Consider the following 24,763-nt stretch of genomic DNA (forward strand, 5'->3'; position numbering starts at 1 on the left):
CAATGCAAACGTCCTCAACTTTACAGGTTTCCCAGTGGTTTTCAGTGTCATGCAACTTTCTAAAATCTTTATCATGCTCCTATGATAAAGAAAGTATTATTTGCCTTCTGTAGTTGCACAATATCCAAGCCTTACGTTTGTTAAGTCAAAGATGTGACAATCACCTGAGTTTGGGCCCCACAAAATCCGATGATACTGTTTCTTTAACTTGAATTGATTGGTGTGTTGGCCTCATGTGGATATCTATTTAAATTCTCTGATTTGCCAAAAGGAAGTACATCCCCACCACCTGTACGGGTAAATGGTTACAATATATTTTTTTTTTTAATTTTTTTTTCAACATTTTTTATTTATTTTTGGGACAGAGAGAGACAGAGCATGAACGGGGGAGGGGCAGAGAGAGAGGGAGACACAGAATCGGAAACAGGCTCCAGGCTCCGAGCCATCAGCCCAGAGCCTGACGCGGGGCTCAAACTCACGGACCGCGAGATCGTGACCTGGCTGAAGTCGGACGCTTAACCGACTGCGCCACCCAGGCGCCCCACAATATTTTTAAATAGAAATAAAAGAAATTATTAAAATGCTTACCTCATTGCATTTTTTACAAAAACCCCAAAAGACCGGACTTCTTTATCAGTCTTATTTCAAATATGAATATTAAAGGTTGAATGAGTAAACTAGATCACCACAAAATTTAGACCTCAATTTAGTCACTAGTATTAACATTTTGATGTTTCCTCAAACGCTGTTATCAATAGAAAATGGATTGATTCTAAGTTGGTCTTATTTTTCTTCTCTTGTCTACCCTCTGGATGGAGGTTCTCGGAATCCTGAAATGAAGGAAAGTCTGGAAAGTTGCTTCTTTGCCTTGTTAATTCCCGAATTACAAGCCTGTCCTCTCATAATTGCAAAAACACTTGAACAAACTAATCAATTATTTTGTACTCTGAGAGTTTTTAAAAATAGTAAATTAATGAAGTACTAGAATCTAACACTTTCAACTTAAAAACAAATATTTGTTGAATGATATGGAGCTGAGACAAATAGGCACTGATCCTGCCCTGATGGAGATCATAGTTCTGTTGGGAAGAAAGGTACAAAGGTATAACATATAGGACCTAGAAGCATCTAGGCGACAGGATGATTGGTGGGGTCGGACACTAAATCTCACTTGGGGTGATTCAGGAACCTCTCCTGGAGGAGTGCCAACTGGATGAGCAGTAAATGGGAAAACTGGATAGGCTGGAATGGGAACATAGAGACCTCATGGGTCTCAGTATACATTCAGAGGCCAGCTCTAGACAGATGGAATATTCTGGTTGCCACTGGCAGAGGATTTGTGAAGGTAAAACTAGAAGCAGGAAACCCAGTTCTTAGTTATAAAACGTGATGATCAGAATTAGGGTAAAGAGCAGTTAGGGCCTTCCAGGAAGCAGATGCCATGATAGACGAAACCTGCAAAAGCAGATGCCATGATGGATGAAACCTGCAAAAAAACGTGTGGGGAGAAAGCTAAAGAAGGTGGGTAGGCCCGCAGATTGTTCTGTTATCTGACACCTGTGGAGAAAAAGGGGAGGGAAGGAGGAGAGGGTAAGAAGAGTTTCAGACTACAGCACAGTTACTGGAAAGTTTCAGCCAGGTTAACCAAGAGACTCCAAACCAAAGGGACCTATTAAAGAAGCCCCGTATTTTGCTATTATGCATCTGCATTTTGTGTGGGGGGCAGGGAGTGTGGGAGAGAGAGGCTTTATTTTACTATTTGGTGGGGGTGGTGTCGGGTAGGAGAACCTGGTCAGAAGGTAGAAGGAGACCCAGGAGGGATTGGCATTTATACTGGGACTGGGCAGGGGAAGGGCTGCCTCAGGGCCTGTTGGGAAGAGAAACTGAGGCCAGCCCCTACTGAGACCTACCTAGAGAGGTGAGGATGGGAATTGGGCCTGGAGGAATGAAGGGCCACCCTGTCTCCATGCTGGACATGAGGCCCTGGCCCTGCCTCATTTTCCCCTTACAGGACCTCAATCCTGCCTGCTCCCTGGGCCTTATGGACTCCAAACCTTCGTGCCCTGTTGCAGAGGAGAGGGCTAGGCATGTGAAGGCAGTGGACAGGGAGCCTAGGGAAGTTAGGGAGCACAGGGTAGGACCCAAGGTGTGGAGAAGGTGGCAGCCACCTGGGCAGTTGGTTTCTGGAAGCGAAGACCACAGACAGAGCCACACCTCCCAGGGCACCCGCAGGGCCCCAAACGGCCACTTCCAGCAGACGGGCTGGGCACCCCTGCAAGGCATTCACTGGGCATTGGGCTGGGGAGGGGGCAGCATTTTCCAGCACAGGGCAGTCTCCGAGCTCTGCTGGTCCATGTGCTTCTTCCTCAGCCTGGAGGACTCTCTGTTCACTGTCCTGTTGGAACGTTCCGGCTTTGAGACCACCCTCAGATGCCAAGCTGCCAGTTTGTTCTTATGCTTCACCCCAAGCTGCAAGAGCTGTTCTTCCTCCTCAAATGTCACATCTACTTTGGCACTGGAGGTGATGGCCTTGATGGTGGGGTCATAAGAGTTGGCTGCCAGCACCAAGTTGGCCTGTAGGTAGTTGACATCGCTCCTCTTCTTCCAGTTTGCCAGGGCGACGCGCTGCTCCGTAAGCATCTCCGGGTCAGGCTTGACAATGGAATCCTCAGGATTATCTCTAGGCACAGGGCCACTTAGGGGGGAACGGTTGCGGAGGATGGTGTCTGAGGCCTTGGAGTCCCAGTGACCACTTGGAGTCCGCAATGACCATAACCATCTCTCCCACATCCATGACTTGTACACTGTGGTCGAGGGCCTCGATGACATCATAAGAGCTCAGGTTAACACCAGCTCTGGCTCCTCCTGAACCTGCCTGCTGTTCTCCAGTGAGGGCTGCAGTTGCAGTGACTGGGCCCTTGGCTGGGTGGCTCCAGCAGGGTGGGCCTGGGACCAATGTCTGCTTCCTCAATAGCAGATTCCCCAGGATGTCCAGGCATTCCTCCAGGCCAAGTTGGGCTTGGGCTCAGGCTCCAGGGTGACCAGGAACTCTCCAGTTGGGGCCAGGGTCTGATAAGCCTCCTCCAGAGGGGGCTGCCCAGGAACCGGAATGGTGGTAATTTGCTCAGGTCTTCTTATCCTACTGGTCTTTGTGCCCCCCTTCCCCTCCCCCTCCCATCCCTCTCTTCCTCCTCCTCCTTCCCCTCTGTCACTTTGCATCTTCCACCCTCCTCAGCATCTTGAAGTCCTCAAGTGTCAAGATGCCGTTAGATAAGGGGTTAATTCATATCCAGAAATACATAAAGAACCCATACAACTTGACAGAAAAAAATCCAGCTAAAAAGTGAGCAGAGGATCTGAATAGGCATGCTTCCAAAGAAAGCACAGATGGCCAACAGGTACATGAAAAGGTGCCCAACATCACTAGTCATCAGGGAAATGCAAATCAAGACCACGGGGAGATAACATCACACAGGTGTTACGATGGCTATTATCAAAAAGAGAAGGAATAACAAACGTTGTGAGGATGTGGAGGAAAGGGAATCGTTGTGCCCTGCTGCTGAGGGTACAAATTGGCACAACCCCTGCAGAAAACAGTATGGAGTTTCCTGAAAAAATTGAAAATAGAACTACCACACAATATAGCAAAATGAGTGAAGGTGGTCAAAAGATAGAAACTTCCACTTATAAAAAAAAATAAATCCTGGGGAGACAATGTACAACACAGTGACTATGGTTAATAGTAACCATTCTGTAAGTTTTGCCCGTGTTGTTACTTGTGGCTGTGACTTATCTTCACTGATCAATATTATTCCGTTTTATGAATATATCACCATTTGTTCATCTGATCTATCACTGATGGCTATTGAGGTCACTTCTAGTCTTGTGCTGTTTATAGTTCTAATGCATATTTTTGAAAGTTAAAGAGTAGATCTTAAAAGTTCTTATAACACGAAAAAAATATAATTCTGTGTGGTGATGGATGGTAACTAGATTTGTTATGGTGATCACTTTACATTGTATGCAAATGTTGAATCATTATGTTGTTCATCTGAAACTAATGTTATATGTCAATTATATCTCCATTAAAAACAGTGATAAAAAGAATAAAAATTAAAAGATCTTTATTTTCCCATTAGTCTCTGGTTCCCAAAAAAAGTGAAGAAGCTCAGAGGAAACATAGCCTTGGCATGAATGCGGCAGGGGATTGAGAGGGGAAGAAACTAGGATTGTCAGGCAACTGTGATACCTGCACAGCTGGAGATCTAAGAGGTACATATTCATGGCTGCTACAGGGATAGGACAGAACATATAAAGTATAGAAGTCTGGAGAAGTGTGGTTTGTGATTGGATATGGAAGGAAAAGAAAAAGAGGAAGGACTCAGGGTGGCTCTGAAGTTTCCGTGCGACCTAGTGCAAAACAATACAATTCATGGCAAAAGAATGGGATATTTAATAGGGATGGAGATAAACGCCTTTTTTATCAGATTGAATCTTAAGTGTTTATGGAATATCTATGTGGACACAACTGGGAAAATATATCTGAAGACACATGGGTTCCCAATGGGCCTTATGTTTATTCTCATCCTCAACTCTGTCTCTGTCTCTATTTATGTATATATATGTATATATATATATATATATATGTGTGTGTGTGTGTGTGTACATATACATATATATGTATACATGTATATATATATATATATATGTATATATTATATATACAGATGCCCATAAAGATGAAGCTATTTGCTTCCCAGAATATCAGATTTAACAAGCATTCAGTCTGGGGTGTCTGAGTGGCTCAGGTGGTTGTTGAGTGGCCAACTCTTGATTTCAGCTCAGGTCATGATTCTGGCTGGGGTCATGGGACCCAGTGCTGCATCTGGATCTGTGCTGAGCGTGGAACCTGCCTGGGAATCTCTCTCTCTCTCCTGCTGGGATTCTTTCTCTCTCCCTCTGCCCCTTTCCCCTGTTTGTGTGCTCTCTCCTCTCTCTTAAAATTAAAAAAAATTTTTTTTAATAAAAAAAACCTTTCAGTCTGAAGTCATTTATGTAATGCAACTTTATAAAACTGTATTAAAGCAATTGTGTTCAACAAAAGATAATATTAAGAAACTGAATAGGCAAGCTCAAAAAAGTCAAATACGTGGATTTTTTTTAAATTTTAGAAATTAATAAGAAAAAGACTGACAACCCATTAGGAAAATGAGCAAGTGACTTTCTTGGGTACCTTATAAAAGAGGATATTCAATACAAGATTAAAAACACAATGAGATATTACCACAAATCCACCCCATTTGCTGAAATGAAAAAGTGTGACCATACCAGATATTGGCAAGGATGTGAAGTAAATGAAACACTCACATAGGACTGGAGAGAGTACAATTGGTACAACCACGTCATGACAAGATTGGTGACCTTGAAACCCCATATAACCGATGGCCCAGCGTGAGCTTATATCTAACAGAAATGCCTGTAAATGTGCCAGAAGACGTGCACAGAATGCTTGTAGAAGCATTAGAACTATAAACAGCACAAGACTGGAAGTGACCTGAATAGCCATCAGTGATAGATCAGATGAACAAATGGTGATATATTCATAAAATGGAGTAATATTGATCAGTGAAGATAAGTCACAGCTACAAGTAACAACACAGACAAAACGTACAGAATGGTTACTGAATGAAGCCAAATCTAAAAGAAAACATGCACTATGATCCCATCGATCTAAAATTAAAATTCCACAACACTATAGTGTTTCGATATGTATACTTACAGGTTAAAATGCAAGGAAAGCAAGGGTGTGGATTGTCACTGAGAATGAGCAACGAGGGCTTTTGTGAGCACGCCTGCCATGTTTTCTTTCTCGATCTGAGTGATGGTTACGGAGTGGCGGTTGTAACATGGTGCTCATGTTATTAAAATACATTAAGCTGTCCATTTGTGTTTGAGATATAGGCATGCCACATTTTATCGTACTTCACGGATACTTTTTATTTTTTATTTTTTTTAACAAACTGACCTTTTGTAATAAGACTGCATGAAACAGATTTATCAATCAATGCCATTTTTCCAAAAGTATCTGCTCACTTTGTGTCTTTATGTCACCTTTTGGGTAATTTTCATAATATGTCAAACTTCTTCATGATTATCGCATTTGTTAACAGTCATCTATGGTCAGCGATTATGACTCATTGAAAACTCAGGTGATGGTGAGTATTTTTTAGCAACACTTTAAAATTAAGATATACACATTGTGTTTTTAGATATAATGCTATTGCATACTCCATGACCTACAGTATTGTATAAACATAATTTTTATATGCACTGGGAAAGCAAAGAATTCATTTGACTCACTTTATTGTGATATATGCTTTATTTCAGTGTTCTCGAACAAAACCTACAAAACCTCCGAGGTATATGTCTACTTTTTCTGCTTACTTGTTGTGTTTACCAATAAAGATAAAAAACTGAAAAGCAAAAAGAGAAAACCATAAATACCTTATTTTTTCAAGAAAGAAAACTTATGAGGTAGAAGAAAATATGAACATCTCTTAACAAATGAAGACTTACGATAGGAAGGTAGGAGCTGATGTTTACAGGTAAAAATTTTATTTTACTATTATTTTATTTTTAATTTTTTAATGTTTATTTATTTTTGAGAGAGAGAGACAGAGTGCAAGCAGGGGAGGAGCAGAGAGAGGGAGACAAAGGATCTGAAGCAGGCCATTCACTGTCAGTGCAGAGCCTGATGCGGGGCTGGAACTCACTGTGAGATCATGACCTGAGCTGAAGTCAGACGCTCAGCAGACTGAGTCACCCAAGTGACTCAGTACCCCTAAAAATAACAATTTTAAATATACAAGTTTGGTAGATTTGTTTTAAAAAATAAAATAGTTTCCGTGAGTCACAGAATTTTTCTCTTTTACCAAAAGTTTCAGTAACTAGGAGAAATAAATGTAGAAAATATATTTTACATCTGATTATCCTTAACATTTATAAATACACAAATGGAGGAAAGTATATTCTTCAGTTTGACTATTTCCCAAATACCTAAGTAGTATCACAAGTGAGACAGCAGAAGGTAAACATAGGACAATGGGAGAATACAAGTCACAGAAACACACCATTTCATTTGTCAAGACTCTGTTCTTCATACCCGTAAAAACTGCAGCCCAAAAATGAGTTAGTGGTTTCTAAAAACCAGAGAGCACAACCCATGCTATTTATGAAATGTATGGTAGAGATTAACTGAATCCCTCATATACAGAGATACGTATCTTATTTTGCTTTTAAAAAACATCAAATATGTTTTGGGGGCCATGCTAAGGGTTACTTACAAAAGAATTAGTGATTCAGAATCCTAAATCTATGGCCATGCTTATCACCAAAAACATGATATTGTTTGCCAAGATTATATTCTCAATGAAAGAAATGCCCCGGATTGCTCAAGCTCACATTCCCTTGATATATTAGTTCTTGGTTTGGGCTCAGAAATAGTTTTTAGGTAGTTTCTTATCATCTTGCACTTTTTTTTTCCCCTTTTTAACCAAGTGCAGAAAATGTGGCCAGTGTGCATTTCCAGCAGATGTCAGTGTTGGCGTTTGATGTGATCTAGGAAGGCCTCAAACCGGGGGCCCTACCTTGAGGATGAACAGGGTTCTGTGCAGATCCTCACTTCTTGTGAAGTGTGGAAAGATAGAGAATTCTGTTCTTTTGCAGGATATTTTCTTCAGAAGTCTATTGCTGTGAGTTGGGAAATAGAGCTTCGACAGATTTGTCCATCTCTTTCAGACTTAGCTTGTTCTAGTTGTACATAAATTGTATGAATTTATTCTTCCTCTTGCTCCAAAGAGGATATTTGCTATCTATTTCTCTTTCTGAATTTCTTCCCAGAATGATGATTTTTTGGCTTGAGGAATTTCAATGTGTTTGTCTCAGAAAAATATATTTAGCACCTACCAGGTACCCAGGAGATAGAACATTCTAGCTGGCTTGAAGGAAGACTTTTAATTATGGCAGTAAGTTCTATCACAAGATATGAACAAGTTATTAAGAGAGGACAGAAGACAGGGTAACAAATACTGCCTAGAGGAGAGAGGTAGACTTCATTGAAGAAGGGATCTGGAGCCTTGAAGGATGAATATGTGCTTCAGAAATGAAGAAATGAAATGTGCAAAATCCTGACGAATGCTGTTCATGCCGATAACTTCCATACAAGTTATTTTAGATCATAGTCCTGATTCTTTGGAGGCTACTTGAAGTATATTCAAGTATTTAATAGTTTGAGACTGGAGGCCATTTACAAAGTAGTTAAAAACACAGAGTTTAGATTCTACCTAGATTCAAATTCTTGCTTTCCAATTATTAGATCCTGATATGGGGGGAAAAAAGTAATTTTCTTGTGCATCAGTTTCGTTATCTGAAAAGGAGATGGAAACGACATCAAGACTTTATAAGATTGTTAAGAAGACTAAGTGAAATAAATATAAAGTGCTTAGTACAGTGTGTGGTGCATAGTAAGTACTCAAAATGATAGCTATTATTTATAGCTATTTTATCTCATTAGGAATCATGAAGAAACATTCATGAAAGTTGACACTGAGTAGAGGTACTCAGATTTTAATGAGGAAAATACGTGAACCAACCATTTTTTTAGCCAATAGTTCACCAGTGTTTGATATTTATGCCGAATTTGCTCTGTTCTTTAAGAAAGAGATCACATCAAGACAGGCACTTTAAGCATTTGTCTGTTCTGCACGTCTTGCTGTGTGGTTTTGGATCATATTCACATGCTGTCAGTGAAGGACCTACTCAGGTTCAAGAGCTCACCCAGAAAAAGACAGGCTTAAAGAGCAGAATATGAGAAATCTCTTCAATGCAACAACTGTGCTCAAGCAGAGAAAATCAGGGTTATTGAGGACTTTGTCAATAGGATCTTGGAAGCCAACATTCTACGTGAAAGTCTGATCACCCAGCAGTCTGCTTTCCCTCTTGTCCTGTGAAGAATCATGACTTGTTTCATTAGTCACAACTAAGAATGAAATGCATTAGTTGGAAGAGAGAATGGGAATCATATCCTTATCTTCCAGGTTTATTGACGAGATCTCCATCTCTGTGAGGCACGTGAATGGTGGGCTCATTCAGTTTGGATTGACTGTTTATGAATGGTTCATGTTTAGATTTACTTTATCCAAGGGATATGATTCAGAAGATGAAATTAAAGAAAAGTGGAGAAAACAAGACTTAAAAAAGAGAATCAAATTTGGGGCACCTGGGTTGCTCAGTTGTTTAACCAACTGACTTTGGCTTAGGTCATGATGTCATGGTTCATGAATTTGAGCCCTGACAGGGCAGAGCCTGCCTGGGATTCTCTCTCTCCCTCTCTTTCCACTTCTCCCTCACTTGCTGTCTCTCTTTCTCTCTCTCAAAATAAAGAAATACTTAAAAAAGAGAAAGAAAATAAAAATTTCCAACTATAAGCACGAACAGCATTCCAGTGCCTGGGCAGATACATCTCACACTGATTTTGCAGGGAGCCAAAGTGAGAAAACATTGACTGAGTTGAACTTCTCACATGAAAAGAAAAATATATATTGACAACCTGATTTAAAGTTTTATGGAGAAACAAACATCCCAGAATTGCCAGCATGAGATTGGAGGAGAAGAGCAAGGTGGAAGACTGGTGCTGCCCAACTTCAAGACTTACCATGAAGCTACAGTCAACACAGAGAAATAGACCAATGGAAGAGGATAGAGAGCCCAGACATAGGCCCACATAAATATAGCCAAGTGGCCCTTAGTAATACAATGGAGCAAAGATAATTTCGCCAATAAGTGGCACTGAAACTGGACATCTACATCCAAAAAAAAAAAAAAAAAAAGAATCTAGGCACAGAGCTTATACCCTCCACAAAAATTAACTAAAGATGGATCATAAACCTAAATATAAGATATGAAACCATAAAATACCTAGAAATAGGGCACCTGGGTGGCTCAGTTGGTTGAGCATCTAACTTTGGCTCAGGTCATGATCTCACAGTTTGTGGGTTCGAACCCCATGTCAGGCTCTGTGATGCCTGGAGCCTGCTTTGGATTTTGGATTCTCTCTCTCTCTCTTTCTCTCTCTCTCCCTCTCTCAAAAGTAAATAAACATTAAAAAGTTAAAAAAAAAAAAAGTGCCCAAAGTCCAGAACGGTGACAACACCAAATCCTAGTGAGGCTATGGAACAACAGCAACTCCCATACACTGCTGATGGGACTGCAAAATGGTACATCTGTACATTTTGGAAGATGGTTTGGAGGTTTCTTACAAAACTAACTATACCCTTACTATATGATCCAGTGATCATGTCTCTTGGTATTTATCCAAAATGAAATGAAAAACTTATATCCACACAAAGACCTGCACACAGATGTATGTGGCTTTGCTCAAAATTGCCAAAACTCCAAAGCAACCAAGGTGTCCTTCAGGAGGTGAAGGGGTAAATAAACTGTGGTACATCCATACATTAGAATATTATTCAACATGAAAAATAAATGAGCTATCGAGCCACGAAAAGTCAAAGAAGCCATTACTAGTAAAAGAAGCCAATCTGAAAAGGCTACATACTATATTATTCCAATACATGACATTATGGAAAAGGCAAAAGTACGAAGATAATAAAAAGTTCAGTGATTTCCAGGGATGGACTGTGGGGAAGGATGGATAAGCAGAACACAGAAGATTTCTTTAGAGCAGCGAAAATACTCTGCATAACATTTAATGATGGATACATGCCATTATACATTTGTCCAAACCCAAAGAATATATAACATCAAGAATGAGCCCTCAAATAAACTCTGGACTTTGGTGATTGTGACGTGTCATTGTGGGTTAATCTATAGTAACAAATGTAACACCCTCTGGTAAATAAGGTTGATAATGGGAAGGCTAGGCATGTGTGGGGTAGAGGGCATATGGGGAATCTCTGTACCTTTCTCTCAATTTTGTTGTGAACCTCCAACTGCGCTAAAGAATTCAAGTCTTAAAAAGCGAGAGAAACATCAAGCCACCTGGGTGGCTCACTTGGTTAGGCTTCTGACTCTTGGTTTCAGCTCAGATCATGATCTCATGGTTTGTGGGTTCAAGCCCCACATCGGGCTCCATGCTGACAGCGTAGAGCCTGCTGGAGATTCTCTCCCTCTATGCTTCTCCCCCTGCTCACTCTCTCTGTCTCTCAAAAATAAATAAACTTAGAGAGAGAGAGAGAGAGAGAGAAACATATCAGTCTCTCAAAGAAATCCAAGTTTTTACCAAAGAGAAATTTTGTCTCACCAAGGAACTGCATTCACAGCCAGCCCCGGGCAAGGACAGAGCAGCACATCTGTTGCTACATCTGTTGCTCGTCTCAGCTGAAGGAACCAACTCCAGGCTTGCCCTAACCATCCCCTCTCTCATCCAAATTCTGTACCCTTTCTTTAGGACAGTGAGAAGTCTTGGCTGCCCTTGCACAGCCCTCTATGGTGCCTAGAAGCTACAATTCATGTTTCTAACACCCCCTACAGGCTTTTTGAGGCTAGCTTTCACACCATTTGGTGGGAGGACCTCAGCAAGGCTGGTAATCACTGGAATACAGAGGGGCTGGTGGTCTTCTCCGTTCCTGAACCATCCTCAAAATTGTTCTGAGGAGTTCTACTGTTACTCCGAAGTCCACCCAGATGCACTGTGGGGTGAAGGTAAGATACAGGACAGAGAACAACCAATGCCGAGATACTCTCAGTTTGCTCCCTGAATTTATAGGAGGTTTACCTGGTTCGGAGCTGAGTGGAAGTAGGAAAAATTAGTTCTGGCTAACTGATCACTCCTAAATTACCCTGTCTAAAACCTCGATGGTGGGTTGAATCAAAAAGCTAAGAAGTTTCTGGGGCACCTGGGTGGCTCAGTCAGTTAAGCATCTGACTCTTGGTTTTAGCTCAGGTCATGATCTCCTCGTTTGTGGGTTCGAGGCTTGCATCGGACTCTGTGTTTGCAGTGAGGAGCCTGCTTGGGATTCTCTCTCTCACTCTCTCCCTGCCTCTCTCCCCACTCAAGCTTTGTCTGGCTGTCTCAAACAAATAAATAAACTTAAAAAAAATCTAGGAAGTTTCCATTTTTTATCTCTCCTCTTTCTCTGACGCCTCTTTGCTGAGCAAGATAGCTCATATCTCTTAGCCCAAAAGAGCATCTCAAATTATTATCCCATCACATTATTTTTTTTAAAAAAAAATGGGCCTAGAAACTGGTGAAGTTGTAAGAATAACCTCTGTCACATTAGCCAGTTAAACATTTGCAGGTGCTTTTGTAAGAAGGAAGCTTTCTTCAGCTCAATTGTATTTGGCATAAAGCTTGGGATAAAAGCTTTGTATTTTATACATAAAAGAAAGTCTTCATACAATATTGTATTTCCTGCAGTATAAACATTTTCAGAACAGGAAGAAGAGAGATAATTTTCCGTGTGTGTGTGTGTGTGTGTGTGTCTGTGTGTGTGTGTGTGTATGACAGTTTCTTTGTATCATGTGCACCTGAGCAAGTATAAATGATACACTTGAGACATGCACAGGCCAAACAGACTTAAAAGTCACCTTGCTGTGGAGCTGACATACTAGTTCAGAGGAATATATATTTTCAGAAGGGAAGAAAAAATATTCAGAATATGCAGTATGAAATTAGTTACTCTAATCCTAGGTGCCACTCTGAACAAGTCCCCAGGCTCTGCTTTTTTTCTGAAAAGCATTTCATTTACATCAGTTCTCACAACTAGCCTATTGAGGCAGGTAGTTTTATCTCCATTTGGAAGATGCAGAAACTGAGGCACAAAGAGGACAAGTGCCTTGCCAAAAACAACATGATTAGTTAACTGAGAACTCAAATGAGGCCTTTCTGGCTCCAGAGAGCTTGGTAAAACCTTGGTATTTTCAAGAGAAATATCACTGGTCTTGATCACTTTCATATTCTAATTAGCCTGATTTAAAACTGTTTGATTATTAATATAAATTTGTTCACAAAGATTTAAATCCAAAAATAGGTTATAGAAATTACACAGCTGATTTCCTCAGTCAGCATTAGTTTGGGCCAAAGGCTATATCAGGATGTATCACCTGTTTTAAAACCAATTTCTCTGTTTTAGAGAGAAAGCAAGTGAAATGTTTAAGTATAAAGATTCATTGATTCATTTGGATCCTTGAGAACATTTTATAAGAAACCACTTTGAGTCATTTGAATTATATCAATCAAGAAAATTACTTGCAAAAAAAATTAATTGAATGAGAAAATAGATACATTATTAATTGTAGGTATCTAATATCATAAGCTTAACATAATAGTTTTGATTTTTATATTTGACATATGTAGAACTGAACATGTGTAATTTTTCCCCTATAATATCACCTCCTAATATTTTAGCAAATTTGGGTGAGGCAAGCGTCTCTTAATCTTGAATATTTTCTAGTATTGGGTAGCCCTATGGAACTCTTCATTATGCAAAATATTGATTTGCTTCCATAAAAGATGGATAAACTGTTTCTAAAACTATATGTCCCAGAACTGGGGAAAAATACACCTTGAAATTTATATTTGAATCATCCAAATTATTCGTATTCTAATACAAAGATCAAGCCAGTACATTAGTCAGATTGTCCTCTCGAGGAGGAATCTTGCTGGGGGTTCGATTGGGAAGGAAGCAGCCCATGGTAGCTTGCAGACCCAACTCTCTCAGGAAATACCGTGACGTCATTACAAGCGAGCAAAAGAGCCTTGACGTTCACACACAAATTCAACTCATGATGCCAAGTTGACCCTCAAAGTAATTCACCTCTAGTCCCACATTTAATTAGGGGAGGTGAGGTGTGAATATATATCTTAGGAAGAAACAGAAGTGGTTCTAGTCCTTTTTTTTTTCTGAGGAATATTTTCAGTGGAAGAAAAAGAGGAAAAATGAATTTGGATACTTTCTGTAAGAACTCCACTTTATGAATTTTATACAAATGATACAATTTGATTTAAAAGCTCTTTTGTGATCTTCAGTTTCATTTTCCAGAGGGAATATCAGAATTTCTGAGTCTCCTGAGCCTAGGACAAGTTTGTGTGAAGTTTCCTCATTCAGTATCAAGGGAGTCACCGAGATCAACAAACCACATATCAGCATTCTTTTGCATTGGATAGGGGTGTGTGTATGTGTGTGTGTGTGTGTGTGTGTGTGTGTGTCAGTGCTCACACATGCACACTTGCTAGATTACTTAGATTTATTTATTTTTTTTTTTTTAATTTTTTTTTTCAACGTTTTTTATTTATTTTTGGGACAGAGAGAGACAGAGCATGAACGGGGGAGGGGCAGAGAGAGAGGGAGACACAGAATCGGAAACAGGCTCCAGGCTCCGAGCCATCAGCCCAGAGCCTGACGCGGGGCTCGAACTCACAGACCGCGAGATCATGACCTGGCTGAAGTCGGACGCTTAACCGACTGCGCCACCCAGGCGCCCCTAGATTACTTAGATTTAAAATCTTATGTAATCACAGGGGAATGGCTTTATTTATGTCATAAATAAAAAAAACCACTTCTAATTATTTAAAGTTCAAACTTAAGTAGGCACTTCTGCCTTCTAAGAGATGTGGCAAATTCCTGTCGTTGGGGATAATAATCTCCCTATTGCGCTCTCCCCTTGAGTGATCAAACATTTAGAGTAGCCTGCCACAAATACAAGTGTCTTGTGTAAGTGAGATATTTTTGTTTTAGTTGATTTTTCAGTCACGTACCAGGACTGAATTCTGCATGTTGATCAACCCAAGTGCAAAGACACAAGCCCCCTAGGGAGATGAAACGCAAGTGAGAGTCACAAAGGAGCAGGAATTAGGAGCCGGGGTGACAAGGAACCTAAGTCCTTGCACAGAAGTCTTATTGGAAGATTTGATAAAGGAGGCAGCATGGGTAGGTGGGTGTATTCAGGTGTGGTATTGTATTGAGAGTCTGACTCTGGTTTTTGATACTTGTTTACTGATAGTTTTAAACCTCTCTGCTTCTTTTCCCCACATCTGGGCAAGCTGATAAGAAAGGCTGGTACTTCCTCCTTGGGCTCAAGCAGGAAGTTCAAGCCACATGCAGGAGCCTCACTGCAGCCCAGCCCTGAATAGAATAAAAAGCCCCAACCCTGAGCTAGTCTCCTTTCCCTGCTCTCCCAAATCACTTTTGGACCTGCTGAGGAGGCAGCCTGCTCTCTCCAAAAGCCTCATTATATAACAAACCTTTTCCTACTCTCTTGGTGTGTGTGGCTTCAGGAGTCTTAACATTTTTTTTTAATGTTTATTTCTTTATTTTGAGATTGAGGGAGAGAAAGCATGTTCGCATGCAAGTGGGGAGGGGCAGAGAGAGAGGGAGAGAGAGAATCCTAAGCAGTCTCTGAGCTGTCAGTGCAGAGCCTGGTGTGGGGCTTGATCTCATAAACTGTGACATCATGACCTGAGCTGAAATCAAGGGTCGGACGCTCTACTGACTGAGCCACCCAGGCGGCCCAGCAGTCTTAACATTTAAACCAAATGCTGGGTATAGGTTCATCTCCTTCTGTGGAGTGACCAAAACAAATATGCACGTACATTTGATATACATATAATTAGATTTTAGATTGAGATTGAATTTCTTGTAAACTTACTATCAGAAAGAAATGTCAAAACTCACGGAAGGAAAGAATAAAACTGAGCCATGCAAATATTTGTCCAACATCCATGTTCAAAACATATGCTGAGTGAACGGTAAATAGTCAAGCCACTAAAAAGTCATTTTAGGAATTAAGGAGCTTCTGAAAAGAGAGAGAATCACTATTAAAGCACCACCCAGCACACACATTTTTCTTCTAAAATTTCTTCTAAATGTCAGTGAGATTTTAAAACCGTACCCACAGTTACAGAGGATAAAGTGGAAACTTAGATGACTGTGGCAGGCAGAGATGTAGATTAATATAAGTTCTTACACTTGCATGGCTCTGGCCAGAATCAAATCAAGAACAGAAATAGATAAACCAAATGTGAACTATACACAGAAAGGGAACTTGGCATTATTACATAGAAATTGTAAGGATTACCCCTGTCAACTCTGGTGCATAGTAGCTAGGTTTTTATGTGCAAAATATTATGATCAGATGTGCTGAATGGCATTTAATCATACCATGGCCAAGAGAAGAGTCATGTATTTTGTGAAGTGGTAAGTGAGGAAATTCAGGGAAGTCAAACGTTTAATATATGGCAGTCAAGAAAGGAATATTCCAACCATATTTATGTTATTGGCCTCAATACAATTTCTTTAGAAAAGAAATTTTCAAAGCCTATCCAAAATGGCTTTTCTGGATCATTCTACTTCTAGAGAAGTCTCTGAGGTTGAAGACCCTGGATAGACTATCCAATTTAAATCTTGGGGCCTCTGAGAAATAATTGTTCCTTTTAAAATATAGTACAATCCAGCCAACTCTCTTAGGAGTTATTAACATTTCATTGCTATATAAATGTTCAGCAGCAGAAGAAAGAAGAACTGTATTCAGGGACTAGTTCTGACAGATTACAGTGTGAGGTCTTGATAAAGGTTGTGAAGGGTTATGTCCTCCAAATGATTTATCCATCATAGTAGGAATAGAAATACCACGCAGCCTGAATAAGAGTTAACAGTGTCATTTTAATTAGGTGAGCACTGGATTGTTAAAGCCCAAACAGACAATAATTATAATATAGGAGGTACTGCAAAGCAGTTTAAAACAATGAAACCTTTGTGTCATTCACAGTCAGACTTAAATATCTAGCTAACCTATTTATTCTCTGCATACTCCAAATATTCTTTCCACCGTCTTTACTGAGTGAAGGAAATTAGATACAGTGGCCCCAGCTCCTAAGTGAGACATACTTTGGAAATTGTACTTCTCTTGAATTTAATAAAGCCAATAACCCTAGTTATTCCAAGAGAAAGACTGTGATCGTGTGAGAAAGGCCAAATAGCTTACCATCCCCCTGCAGAAAGCAATATGATATGAGCAAACAGAAGAATAGAGCATGTTTCACTGAGAATCTCCTTAAACTAAATCATGAATCAGGAACAATTATATTATAAAAGGCTCTACAAAATAAATTGCTTCCAAAGAAGTACTGATATCTTAGAGTGGTGCCTATATCAGTGTTGGATTAAAAAGTAGTGATCATGGGGCGCCTGGGTGGCTCAGTCAGTTGAGCGTCCGACTTCAGCTCAGGTCATGATCTCACGGCTGGTGGGTTCAAGCCCTGCTGACAGCTCAGAGCCTGGAGCCTGCTCCGGATTCTGTGTCTCCCTCTCTCTCTGCCCCTCCCCTGCTCATGCTCTCTCTTTCTGTCTCAAAATAAATAAATATTAACAACAAAAAAAAGTAGTGATCCACTATCCACACCTACTTTGAAGATAAAGACTATAGGTAATGAGCAGAAACAAAAATCAAGACTGTGGCTAATTGTTTTAAGAGACAGGAGCCAGAGTACAGAAGAGTACTTTTCAGGGAGGTAATTAGGCTTGTGGGAGTCAGAATTAAATCTTGTTAACGGTATGAGGTTCTTTATTCTTTCCCTCAATCAATTATTTAAACCTATTTCAGGAATTTACATGATGAATAGTCAAGGTACAGAGATTCTGGAGGACATGAAATTGTCCAGCAATGCGCTAAGTTAGTCTACGCTGGAAAGTTTCCAATGCGTAAGTACTTGTTAGAAGTTCTAAAATGGATCAGTTTCTTCCGATTAAAGTCTCGGCAAGAATTAAGTAGTTTAGTAACTCTCAGGAAAGATAGAGTCTGAGAAAATCATTTGGAGTCATTTGACACACTGCACACCCAAGTCAAGTCTTGCAAACTAAGCACACACACACAAAAAAACAAAAACAAAAACAAAAACAAAAACCTGTCTACTGAGCACCTATCATGTACCAAGCATCCTGTCAGGTCCATTACATATATAATCTCATTTAATCCAAGGAAATCTTTGTGAATGATGTTTTTAAAGATGAGACCATTGTGACTCAAGAACTTAAATAACCTCCTGGGGTCACTCAATGGGCTAATGGAAGACTGAGGATTAGTGGAAGGCCAAGGTTTTATTCCATCCTGGTCTGCTCAACTCACACAGATAATGATGAAAATATCTCTACAATTCCAGCTCTTTGGTCATGCTGAGGGGTAAACTATATACCATTACTTGCATATTTTCTGGTTACAAGGCTAAGGCGAAAGCTCAGAAATGCCACAGTACGCATCAGATCATTCTCTGACAGCGTCTGTGTGACAGGATGTGTCAAAAACACATCCTCTATTTGGTGGCTTGTGGTGGTTAAAGTATGTGGGGTATGGGTCTAGTTTTGACTTCAGCAGTAGCCAGCTGTGTGATAGTTGGTAATTTACCCTCTCTAAAAATCTCTCCAGTCACTTCTAAACTGACAGTAAATAATAGTACCCACCTCACTGGATGGAAAAAAATATTTAAATGAGATAGCAAGTGTAAAGAGTCTAGTCTCTATTATATGCTCAGTTCATGTTCAGCAACTAGACGTATTAAAAACTGGTTTCCAGGGGCGCCTGGGTGGCTCAGTTGGTTAAGTGACCAACTTCAGCTCAGGTCATGATCTCGCAGTTTGTGAGTTCGAGCCCCGCGTCGGACTCTGTGCTGACAGCTCAGAGCCTGGAGCCTACTTCAGATTCTGTGTTTACCCCTTTCTCTACCCCTCCCCTGCTCACACTCTCTGTCTCTCCGTCTCTCGATAATAAATAAACATTAAAAAAAATTTAAAAAAAAACTGGTTTCCATGAGCCAAAAGTAGCATTGGTGAAAATGAGATCACAAAGGCTTTAAATCGTTGTTCCCTTGATTATTAAAAAATGATTACAAACATTTCCTTGTTGCTTAGCATCAGAGCGATCTATAAGAAGCTCGTTCCTAAAAACAAAGGGCATAAAAACAATCTTCAAAAGATAATACAATAAAAACATGAAAACATTTAAGCCTAATTAGTAATCAAAGAAGTGCATAATAACACCAGCATGCCATTATTTGTTGAGTCAATCACCCTCAAAAAGATACCACTTGGGGCGCCTGGGTGGCTCAGTCAGTTAAGTGTCTGACTCTTGGTTTCCACTCAGGTCCTGATCTCACGGTTTGTGAGTTTCAGCCCTGCATTGAGCTGTAGGCTGACAGTGCAGAATCTGCTTGAGATTCTCTCTCTCCCTCTCTCTGTCCTTCCCCTGCTCATGCTCCCTCTCTCTCTCTCTCAAAATGAATAAACTTAAAAAAAAATAAAAGGAAAGATACCACTAAATGATTTAAAAAGTACAGTAAAAAGAGTAATTTTAGGGATACCTGGGTGGCTCAGTCCATTAAGCGTCCAATTTCAGCTCAGGTCATGATTTCATAGTTCGTGAGTTTGAGCCCCGCGTTGGGCTCTGTGCTGACAGCTCAGAGCCTGGAGCCTGCTTCAGATTCTGTGTCTCCCTCTCTCTGCCCCTTCCCCACTTGCACTCTGTCTCTCTCTCTCTCTCTCAAAAACAAATAAACATTAAAAAAATTAAAGTAAAAAGAAAGTAAATTTATATATTGCTGATAAAAGAAAACATTTTGGAACACCAATTAAATAACAATTTTCAGAAATATAAAAAAATAATTTTAATTTTAAAACATCAATTCTACTTCTGAGAATTCCCACTAAGAAAAACATCAAAAAATAGAAAATCACATTGGATACAATTTTAAAACAGTATTATTTTTTAAAGTTTATTTATTTTGAGAGAGAGGGAGAGCATGTGCACGTGCACATGTGGGGAAGGGGCAGAGAGAGAGGGAGGGAGGGAATCCCAGCAGGCTCTGTTGGGCTCCATGCTAATAGAGCCCAACCCTGGGCTGGAGCTGGAGCTCACAAACTTAGAGATCACGACCTGAGGCAAAATCAAGAGTTGGACGCTTACCCGACTGAGCCACCCAGGTGCCCCTCTAACAGTATTATTTAATTAAGTAAAAAGTGGGATGGGCTTAATTACCTACCAAAAAACTGTTTGCAACAGCCATGGTGCCATCTCTTTTTAGCATATTAAGTACCAGTGAAAATTAAGGTGATGAAGACAATACGGCATCATAGTAAGGCTTAGAAAAAGGGAAAGTGTGGTATAAATTGTGTAGACTCGTTAAAGCTAAATGAGAAACAGATGCCCAGAAAAAAAAAAAATGATTTCAAGAAAATTGAAAATGTTCATAGTTGTGTTAAGATGGCAGAATTTGAGATCATGATACTCTTTTTAAGAATTATAATTTCAGGGGCCCTGGGATGGTTCAGTTGGTTAAGCAGCCAACTTTGGCTCAGGTCATGATCTCACAGCTCGTGGGTTCGAACCCCATGTCCGGGTCTGTGCTGATCACTCAGAGCTTGGAGCCTGCTTCAGTTTCTGTGTCTTCCTCTCTCTCTGCCCCTCCCTGGTTTGCACTCTGCCTCTCTCTCTCTCTCTCTCTCAAAAATAAACATTTAAAAAAATTATAATTTCAATATTAATTGCATATTAGAAAAAATAATTTTATTAAACCAGTGTGAGTGATGCAGTAGAATGGTGACTGTTCTCATTATTACGTAATATTAGCAATTCTAATTCAATTATCTGAGTTCAGAACCTGATTTATTACTGTTTTCATACTAATAAAACAAACAAAAAAAATAAAATTCATCTCTTCATTGATTTTTGCTCATTATTTTTAGAAAAATTTTTGATCAAATAAGTACTTTCTGAAAATGAGTCAGATATGTGATCTAGGACTAATTATATGCAAGGTATCATTGTATCAGTCTTTTGATATGTTAAAATTTATCCCAAATGATCAATATCTTTAATTTCATATATCTATGGACATTGGTCATTTGTTTTCTCAAGGTCTAGACATAATCTCTTGTTTTTGAAAGGTCCTTTAGAAGGGTCAGTAACAATAGGAATCTTGCTATTTTCTTGCAAAAATAATTTTTAAGTCCATTTGACATACCATTGACAGAAGTAATTTTTCTTCTTAAAGCTGTTTTTATTAAATATTTAGAGTCTTTTGTTTTCAACTCAGCTCCTCTGTAAGTCACTATAGGATTTTGAATTAAATAGTGAAGGGTGCGGGTGGAAGAAGGGAGAAACAAAGCACATCGTCAGCTATTTACAGCAGATAGCCAGAGAGGACTTCACTTCACATAAACAGAGGAAGTTCTGAGCTATGATATCAGATAATCTAATCCAGAGCAATTTAAATCTACTGTGGGTTATATGCAGTGCTGAGCACGGCGGACAGAAACAAAGATGGGTAAGAGACAGTTTCTAACAACAGGCATATGTTCTAGTAAGAAGGCAAATACATATAAACAACAGAATCCTACAGAAGTGGCAATATTCCATTTCTTTCAATTATGCTGGGCTGAAATTCTGTAAAACAACTCCTATTACAAGCAGCTGTAGAAAACTTAATGCATAGACTTTTTGTATTGTTTTATGTTTGTTCCTAAATATATAAGTAATGCTTGTGCTTATCACAGAAAATTTGGAAAAAGGGGCAGATGAACAAGATCACCCCTAGATTTCTGGGGCTAATCAGCATGAAGTTAGCCCACTATTCTTTATCTTTCTCAGCGATTACAGCGAAATACTTTGGACAAAATGCCAAAACCAAACAACTACCTGAGAACTCGGAAAATTAACAATGGCAAATAAATCGGGGGAGAAAGACCAAACTGGAGAAATGACCCTTACAACGTTGAGTTTCCTGATTATTTCCCCCTCTTTTACCTTTGGGCCCTGATCAAAGGCAGCTTCACTGTGAAACTGTGCAGTTGGTGCAGGGAGAAAATTTCAGAGAGAAACCCTAGTCGGAGGAACAGGAAAAGGAGCCCTTGTTTGCTCCAAGGGCGGCTCCATTTGCCCACAACTGCCCGGTGCAAGTAGCTAAAACTCCAAAAGCAAAGCAAAACAAAACCAAAACCAAAACATAAAACCAAACAAGACAACATTCAAGCCAGAGGAATAGGAAAAGGGAAGCCTGGGAGTCAGAGAATATGTGGCAAGTTGCAGAGAGGAGAGAAGGGAAGGTGGGGGAGGCTCCAAGTGTGCCTATCAGTTGACACAAGTCCTGGCTTCGCTGGAGCTGTGCATCTGTAGGAAACACTAAAAGCAACATGGCAAAGGCTTTGAAAGTTCAGCTGACATTGGAACTCTATCCATGGAAGAGAAGCTAGAACTTCAGGTTTGAACTCAACTAGGTAAACGGCCTTCTGAAACCACCACCACCACCGATCAATATTCTCTAGTGGATTGTTACAGGACTCCATGTCTCATGTCTCACAATGTAATTTTCAAAATATCCATGATACAATCCCCAAATATTCACTATGCAAAGAGACAGGACACCATGAGAAATCCTCAAGGGAAAATAATCAAAAGATCAACAGATGGAAACTCTGAGATGAACCAGAGGTTGGACTTGAAAGCGATTATAACCAACCTTCCTTCCTTTCTTCTTCCCCTCCACCCTTTCTTCCTTCTTTCCTTTCCTCTGCTTAATTCTGTTCTACATTTACTATCCTCCTGAGGTGGACACTTAGATTTTTGGTTTTAGACCTTTTTCTTTTGTAATAGAAACATATATTGTTTTCCCTATTTCCGTTGAATTCCACATAGTTGATTTGCTGTTTTTTTTTTTTAATTTTTTTTTAATGTTATTTATTTTTGAGACAGAGAGAGACAGAGCATGAACAGGGGAGGAGCAGAGAGAGAGGGAGACACAGAATCCGAAACAGGCTCCAGGCTCTGAGCTGTCAGCACAGGGCCCGACGCGGGGCTCGAACTCACGGACCGTGAGATCGTGACCTGAGCTGAAGTCGGACGCTCAACCGACCAAGCCACCCAGGCACCCCTGATTTGCTGTTTTTGAGACAGGGAACAAGCCCAAAGTGAAAAAACATTATGCAAGGGGGCACTTTCTGTTGGATGTTATCATTACACTGCCTTTTCCCCCCTTTATTTACATTTATTATTATTTTTTTTAAAGAGAGAGAGAGAGACACGGAGCACAAGTGGGGGAGGGGCAGAGAGAGAAAAGGAGACAACAGAATCTGAAGCAGGCTTCAGGTTCTGAGCTGTCAGCACAGAGCCCCCCGCGGGGCTCGAACTCATAAACCGTGAGATCATGACCTGAGCCGAAGTGGGACGCTTAACTGACCGAGCCACCAAGGCGCCCCTAAACTGATTTCTCTTACAAAGCGGAACCAGAATGTGGCCCCATAGACAAACAGGACTTAAAACAGAGGCCTCATGCTCCAAAAAGTGTCAAAGAGCTGCCTGAATTACCTGCCAATATTGGTCAGTCAGCATGAGGCCCTTCCAACCAATCAGGATGGAGTATTTTTTGTCCTCCCTTTCCCTCATTAACATATTAGACCAGAGTGGGAACCCGGGCTGGAGCTTTCTCCACACAAGCAGAGCTCTCTTTTGAGGGTTTGAGTAACTACTCTGTTAACACTGTGTCTGCCTTCAGCTAGACCTGTAGTCTAGATCTAACACTTTGCCTGTGCCTTTGACCTTTGGCACTCCTTTCATGGTGTGGGGCCCAAGAACCCCACTCTCCTGTAAAGTTTTCGGTATCATTTGGTTCAAATGAATTTCTAACTTCTTTTGTGATTTCTTCTTTGACCCCTAGCTTGTGTAGAGCTGACTTGTTTAATTTATGTATCTTTGGGGCTTTTCTAGATGTATTGTATTCATTTGTAATTTCATTATCTTGCAGTCAGAGAACAATTCCCTTAGCCTATAGAACTTCCTTTAACACTTTTTTTTTTTTCTTTTATAGAGGAGATCAGCTGGAGATGAATTTCCTCATGGTGGGTTTATCTGAAAATATCCACCGTTTATTTTTTAAGGAAATTTTTCTGGAAAAAAATTCTTCAGCACTTTGAATATGTTTCTGGACTCCTTTTACTACGGTAAAAAGCCAGCTACTAATTGTATCATTTTTCTTGTATATGTTTTGTGTTCTTTCTCTCCAGGTGCTTTCAAGATTTTTTTTTTCTTTATTTTTTCAGCAGTTTGACTCAGTGTGGTTTTCTTTATATTTATCCTTTATGTATATGTGTAGTCTTTGTTTTGATTTGTTGATCTGAAAGTTAAGATTGTCTACCAGTCTGTGAAGTGCTTAGGCATAATTTCTTAAAATATTTTTCTATACCTGTCTCTCTCTCCCCTCTCCTTCTGGAACTCTACTTACTTGTGTGTTAGGCTGCTTGGTATTATCCCAGGGGTTATTTTACTATTATTTTTCTATTTATTTTTTTTTAGTACTTTCTCTCCCTCCCTCTCTCTCTCTCTCTCTGTTCTTGGGACTGAGCAATTTCTATTCGTCTTCTTATACATCTCACCAGTTATTTCTTCTGCCACTTTCAATCTGATGTTGATCCATCTAGTGAATTTTTTTAATGTTTATTTATTTATTTTGAGAAAGAGAAAGAGGGGGTAAGGGGAGAGGGAGAGAGAGAGAGAGAGAGAATCCAAAACAGGCTCTGTTGTCAGTGCAGAGCCCAATGTGGAGCTCGAACCTACAAACTGTGAGATCATGACCTGATCCAAAATCAAGAGTCAACAGACTGACCCACTCAGGCTCCCCAGTCCCATCTAGTGAATTTTTCGTTTCAATGTTTATAGTCTAGAATTTCTATTTTTATATATTTTCCACTTCTCTGTTGAGATATCT

At 40.0% G+C, this 24,763-nt stretch overlaps 1 pseudogene; it reads right to left on the reverse strand.

Moving 5' to 3' along the window:
• Nucleotides 1-2,005: 2,005 nt before the first annotated feature.
• LOC131513107 (peptidyl-prolyl cis-trans isomerase FKBP8-like) overlaps nt 2,006-24,763 on the reverse strand; it is a 33,429-nt pseudogene continuing 10,671 nt past the window's right edge.

This window comes from Neofelis nebulosa, chromosome 5 (genome assembly GCF_028018385.1).
Source record: "Neofelis nebulosa isolate mNeoNeb1 chromosome 5, mNeoNeb1.pri, whole genome shotgun sequence".
In the NCBI taxonomy this organism is placed as follows: Eukaryota; Metazoa; Chordata; class Mammalia; order Carnivora; family Felidae; genus Neofelis; species Neofelis nebulosa.